The sequence below is a fragment of the Cyprinodon tularosa genome, unplaced genomic scaffold, assembly GCF_016077235.1.
Source record: "Cyprinodon tularosa strain WSP-4 unplaced genomic scaffold, ASM1607723v1 ctg159, whole genome shotgun sequence".
In the NCBI taxonomy this organism is placed as follows: Eukaryota; Metazoa; Chordata; class Actinopteri; order Cyprinodontiformes; family Cyprinodontidae; genus Cyprinodon; species Cyprinodon tularosa.
In genome coordinates, this window is record NW_024038427.1 from 1,028,428 (window position 1) to 1,035,702 (window position 7,275).

Genomic DNA, 7,275 nt, shown 5'->3' on the forward strand with positions numbered 1-7,275 from the left:
ACATCAAGACCTAAAGAGAAACACCTTCTCCTGGTCAAACCCTGTAAGAGTCAGAGTAAAAAACTATGCACTCCCAGGAGAAGGAGAAGCTCTGCCATTTGGCTGCCGTTTGACTGGGAAGGTCCAATTTTGAATGGCTGCTACTGTAGATGCATGACTTTTACAAGCTGGCCCTCTTTGTCTTGAGGGTGAAGGGACTTTCTTTCACTTTGGCACTTTAAACCAATCAGCAAACAAAATAGGTTTTTCTCTACCAGATATAGTATTTGTTCCATAATCCATGTTTTTTCATAACATGTACAAATTCAAAATTTGGTATTGTCTGTTTTTTTCCCCATAATTCCAAGTCTCAAGGTTTGCAGTCAGAAAATACACCAAGGAATGCAAGAATACCAAATTGGAAAGTCAGACGACAAAGAGCAGCCCCAAATGCAGAATCCAGCATGGCTACCGTGCATTTAGAGGGAAGAGGAACCCTACTGCAGTTGCAGGTCACCGCTATCGGTAAAAACGTAAACCTAGGGTTAATGGATCTACCTAAACCTAATTTATCCTTTCCCCTGGGGATTAAACCAAACATTGGCAGATAGAAAACCATACCTTACGCCAGTGGATATACTACTGATTCATTAACTTCTTGTTAGTACCAACTTCTGTTTGAGACCAACTTCAGGTAGCTGAGGTTGAGTTCTGGGAGTCACAACTAATGGTGGTTTCATTTGACATGCAATTGATTGTAAAAATGGCGGTACTCTTGAAGGTCTGACTTGTTGGTTTATAGCTTACCTATAGTATTAGCCATCTGATTAGGCCTATAACACATATAGTAACATTTTGCATTAAGATATCAGCATCTTACTTTTTCGTTTAAATGCAGGAAATCCATTGTAATGCTTGACTAAACCACAACTTTCCACAAACACTAAAATATTCCTAAATTGAAAAATCTTCATAGATCGAAAAGCTTCGGGGCAAATTGAATGCTGCATACCTTCTTTGCATCGATTAAAATCATTTTATGCCAAATCGGCTTAAAAGTCAAGCTCGTTACATACTCCAGGAGAGGCAGGAAGTTTTTTCTGGCTCTTACAACCATAGGAACCACAATACTGGGCAGAACCTCCGTGTTTCAGTTGAGGAAATCTGTTTAGCGATCTGTTATGTGATTTAAAAATACTTTATCTCCAAACAAAATTATAGGTATTATAACAGATACATTTGAGTATTGGCCGGCAGAGGCAATGGGATGAGTATGAATATTTGGATGATACATCTCCAAAGTAATATAAATATTTTAGCTTTACGGCTCCTCTTCAGTCAGAAAAATGCCTCCTCTGTACAACAGAGATTCTTTGAGTTCAGCAGCCGAGATTATCGCAAAAGTGTTGCAATAGCTATGGTCATGGAAAATATAGATAAATCTGTGAAGTTTTAGGCCTATTTGCAGCTGTAAACATACTTATAAAACATAATACATTCTCATTCTCTCCTGACCAAGAGAAGGATATTTTCTTTCTAGCTTTTCGCTGTATTTGAGCATGGCTACATAAAGCCAGGAAGCATATGAGCGCCTAGCTATGATAATTCTTTTTCAACCTGTCAGATCCGCATTGAAATTTTATATCCCTAGCTTGGCAAGCTTGGATATCTAGCTGAGGTAGTACTAAGAAGGTTTTCGAGGCAGTTACACCATTTTACCTGCAACCACTAAATGGGCTATATGAAACCATATCCTGTAATACCATGTGAGAGAAACCCTCAAAGCCATTTTGGGATAATCTGGTTAAAATAAGCAGGAAGAAAACATGATGGTGTTTAAAACAATACATACTGTAATTTAAATGGTTTGTTGATTGTCAAAATGAAAATATAGGTTCCTCATAAGTATAACACTGGAAGCCGAGAGCGGTCATGTCCCTGCAATATGTTTTTACAGTGGTTTTTCTCAAGAAAACACTGTTACGCCTGTAACAGGTATAAGATGCAATAATCCCCAAAAGTAGTCCAGATTAAAGATTATAATTAAAAAACTGTCAGATTTGATTCTGCTGTATTCAATGCAATCCAATCATCCACTTGAATGACAAGAAAAAGAAACTAACAACTGATTAGTTGCACACACGCAGTACCGTAACCGCACAACTATGGGCAACACAGGCCTGGATGGACTTGGAATCCAGGGCCGTTGGCCAGCCTCATTCATTGCTCATACAGGTTAATCAACTCAAGAAATCAATAGCTGTTTTCTCGTGATAACAAGATAATTATCCTGTTATCTTGAGAAAAAAATTAATGGTCTAACCATGATAACGAGATAGTTATGTCATTATCTCTTGAAGGCAAAGGGAAAAATAAGTAAAGTACGACAGCTCTCGGCTTCCTGTAGTATAACAGCTATGATCTAAGTCAAATAAAAATCTTATAGTCTGGAGTAAAGTTGTAATATTTTGTGTGTTTAGTTAATAGTATTTAGGACATTGATATACAGAACTGGACAAATTTCAATCTAGACAAACTATCACATTGTTCTAAAGGATGCCCCGATTCAGGCAGAAAATTACCCAAAGAGGTAATTAAGTCTGCCGACTGAGTTCTTCTTTGTTAAAATGTTTTGTCTCCCCCTAAAGCAACTTCTTCACTCCATAGAGTTAAGCTTGTGACTTACTCCAAGAGAAAGCAAGACATTTTTTCTCACTCTCAGAGCTGCAAGAATAAAATTATGTCATTTTGTGATCGTGGGAGGTTGAGTTGTTGTCCTCAATACAACCAAAGGGCAGAAATCTTGCAGCGTGTCCAGCAATGATTGTGCATTTGGTCAGAAGACCTTAAAAAGGAAAAGCTGAGATGATTTTCCTTCTCGCCTTTAGGTCCGAAATCCCTTTCTTATTTCAGCTGCAGAAATCCTTACAGTGGATTGATATGTGATGGATAGTTTGAGGATTGACTGGCGGAGGCAGTGAGAAAATAAGAAAATTTGTATGATACAATCTTTAATCTATAATATTTATAATTTTGGGGCCAAATGAAGGTCATCAAAAGTTAGGACACAGCTTAAGTTAAAACAGCTAGAAAACATCAGTCCAGCAGATCAACTGGTCGGTGGTGGAAATTAATTGAACCAGTTGCTGGCATACAAACGAGGACCAGCGGCCTAACCACCAATTGCCAATGCTCTGATGTAAGAGAAGGACAGATGGATCCGAAATCAGATGATTTTTCTTCTCTACACCTGTAAATCCTCAGATGGACGAAGTCTCTTGAAAAAAGACAAAACATTCCATCAAATAAGAACCCAACCCGAAGAATGACTATTTCACCTCAAAAGTTTTTTTCTTTCTTAACATGCTTTGTATGAAAATTACTTAAAGTCATTTATTTCATATGAAGTAGCATCTTCCTATCTCCTAAAAGGATTTTATCCACGATGCAACCTCAAAATAAGTGATGCACACCTTAACTCACCAGGTTGGATTCAACATCCCACTGCCTCAGTATTTAGTATTCCATGGCAGTGTAAGTTATACTTGGTTACCTATAATACTGTCTGAAAAGAGACAACTAATCCTTTTGTAAGCTCTTTAGGTTGAAGCACTGTACATAGCTACAGGATAAGTATCTTCTTAGCTAATGGGCTAAAAGTTGATGCAAAAACAGACCCTTTTCAAGCACCAAGGGCAGAACGAATCCTGAAATACTGTATAGGCTTTTTAGATAGATATGCCATTTAGGGATGTTTGGGGAATTTTGGTAGCTTCTATAAAAAGATGTATATATATATATATATATATATATATATATATATATATATATATATATATATATATATATATATATATATATATATATATATATATATAGTTATACCAAGGTCTGCCAATTTAAGACCAGAGGCATCTATCCACCAGTTCAGCACCATATGTTGCTTATCCAAGATTATCTTATGCAGGTATCACATCTGATAGGGAAACCCAGAATACTATCTTCATCAAAGATGTCCTTATGAAACTAGTTCCAACAGGTTCCAGAGCCAGAATGGTCCTTACATTAAGTTGTTAGACTGCCACGATCCCAGATACTCCAACCACCTCAGCTGACTCCTATAACTTCCAGGATCAGCTGCACTACTTTGAGCTCCCATCAATAAATGGACTTTCAATGTAATTTCTAAGGTTCAGTCCAACCCAACAGCCGCTTGTGACAAGGATTTTGGATGTGTTGATTAATATGTAGTGGCAATAGCTGAGGTCCCTGTCACACCATGATGATTTAGACGGTGTATGCCGTACATACAAAAAAAAATCCGTCCTGAACGCCGGCATGCGTTGGATAAGTGATGGGTACTTTTTGTATAAGTTATGAACACGCTAAAGTATGCTAAAAACACGCTGGCGCACATCGACATATGGCAAGTATGTTGAGAAATTTTGAGCATGCCCAAAATTGAGAAAAAAAAAAAGAAAGTTCAGTGTATTCCAGCGTTGTGGAAGATTCTGGGACGTCAGGCATACGCTGGTTACATCGTCAAGGTGTGACAGGTGACTCAGTTTTACACTCATAGATCCCCCATTTTTTTATAGGAAAAAAAACACAGTCATGTCTGAGCAGAAGATTACAACAACAAAATCCCTACAAATTCCCATCTGAAGGATAAAAAACCAAGAAACAAAATTGGTCCATCAGAGCCATCTAAAGTCAACAGTCTAATTAGCTTGTATGGCTGAGACTGCCTAGGAATGATAAGGACATTCAGCTCTCAACCTGCTTCCAGCCTAGCCATAATTATGTCATGGGAATGCAGAGAAAGGTTATCCTGGAAGCCCCGTAGCTGAAGTCGGAGCTCTTTGAAGGCAGGATAGGCAGGCACTAGGTGCATGGGTGAGGAGAGGCTAAGTCCACACGAACACACACATAAATATCACCAAACACACATATACACAACCATGCAGGCACATAGATCCACCTGTAAGCCCTCCTCACACTGTAACCCTACTCATGTCGATGTTTGTTAGTATGTGCTGGTAGTGAGTGTTAATTGTAGAGATCGTACTGTGTAGTGAGTCTGTTTGCTTAAGAATTACTCCGTTGAATTCACATTTCAGTTTAACTGGTTGTCCGTGTATGATTAGCTGGCTCAGTTTACTCAAAGCTCCACCTGTTGGGTCGTGGCAACAGCGACTCCTCAGAAACAGTTTGTTGTTTTTCTTTCAAAAAACACTTAACATGACACAGTGATTTTTTTTCTTCCACAGAGATGTACGCACTGTTTTCCTGCACCTCACTGGGCCAAGCAGGAAACTGTGAGTGGGTGCCGTCTCATTGCATGTGTCTGTTTGTCTCAGCATGGAGGAATGTGTGTGTGTATGCAAATGTGACCATACAACTGTTATGATTTTGTGTGGTCTTGTTTTCTGTACTCATGAGGACAAATACATCAAAACAGGGAGCCAAGTTAGAACCCTTCAAATGGAACATTGCAAATTGTGTGCATGAATAAGCTTTTTAATGCTATATTTCTTTATTTAACTAAAAAGTATTTAATTAAGTAGAGGATTAAATTGCTTTTAATATTTGAACCGCAGCTTCACTCTGATGCATTTTTGGGTTGCATCAAAAAAAGGTGCAGGAGCACACCTTTTCTTTTGCTTTTTAAAAAAAAAAAAGGTTTCAATAAGCTAGTCTTTCATTTTTAGTCCCTGCCACTTTAAACAACCTGTTTTGTAATGTATATGTTGTCCTCAAAAGTATAGGAACTTGCAGATACAGGACTGTAAAGTGCGTGTTTGTGTTTTGCTGTCTGCTGGAATTGCAGTGCTGCAGGTCTTGCTGGGTAACATATAGTCTCTGGCACCAGTGAGGTGAGGTTAATGTCCACAAGCAAGTCCGCTGGTCCCTGCTCGTCCCTCCCGTCAGAGAGACATCCGATGTGATTGATACAACAAAACCTCACAGCCACGACAAAGTAGAAAAGGAAACTAGAATAATATATTAGAAAGACTACGACTCCTGCTTCCCAACTCTGCTCCATATCATCAATCCCCGTTCCCCAAAAATTTATATATTCATTATAAGTATATAATGTGACAGAGTTTGTCCTCCTCTGCACAGTGGCACCTTTAGAATAATTCTTTACTAATAATACAATTACTTGTTGATATCAGAGCGTCAAAGCTGAATGGCGAGTCTCAAAAAGCCCCCTGTGCTCTGTTGGGGGTAAACATCCACACAGCTTAGGCCTCAGGTGAAGCAAATGAGCGTCCCGTTCAGTAACAGAGATCAGGGTGCCTTTAGAGGCCCGATTTAAGATACAGCAATTATAAGCACTGGAAGCAAATGAATATGGCATGCATGGGTTTGAATGGTCGATGCTCAAATGGCTAATGAATGGCAGTACTAAACACGGCGCCTAACAGACCCTAAGGATCTAAGGGGCCCCTTATTATGCTGAGCTACATAGCTACGACTGCTTAGTCTGTAAATCCTACACAGAAAAGAGTATATACAGCAGTGATTCCATGATCTAAAGGTAACCCAGACAGCATGACACAGGAGACATTTGACTAATATTTGGCACTGGTTCTGAGCAGCTAGTTCGCTAGTATGCTGACTCTTAACTCCAATATGTTATTATTATCCTATCTTTAAGGCAGTATTACTCACTTCTAGCTACAGGAAAACAAGCCAGGTAGAAGAGCAAGGTCTTCCACCTCTGATTTGCTCAAAGCATGTAATATTACTACTAAGCTATTCAGCTGGTTAAAAACAGTTGTTTCTGTGCAAACTTCTTCTGCTTTTTCCACGCTCCCTCCAAGATTACACCCTTAAAAGCGACATTGCTGCAGTGCTGAGCATAAAAAGCCCTTGTGTGCTCCTGTTCTTTAAAAATTAAAAGCCCTTGCTTGGAGAAAAGCCTTTCCCCTCCCCTCCACCTCATCTCACAGCGGCGAGTGGAGAGAGGCTCGAGCAGGTGCCCGTCTGTCCCTTTATGTTTCCTTTATGGCGTGAAAGACAGGAGGATAAACAGCAGCTTTGTAAATTAAAGAGTTTGACTGCGATAAGAACATCTTTTATTGTCAGGGTGAAGGCTGTCACAGCAGGGTGCGGAGGTGTCGGCTCAGGGTGGATTCGTTTAGTTCATACAGAAACAGTGCAATGATGGCTTTGGGAGGCAAAAATACATCTATGTATGTATCTATATAGATATCTATATAGATACATTTATATATATATATATATATATAGTTCTCACTCATAGGTCCTTAAAACAGAAGGAAAGAA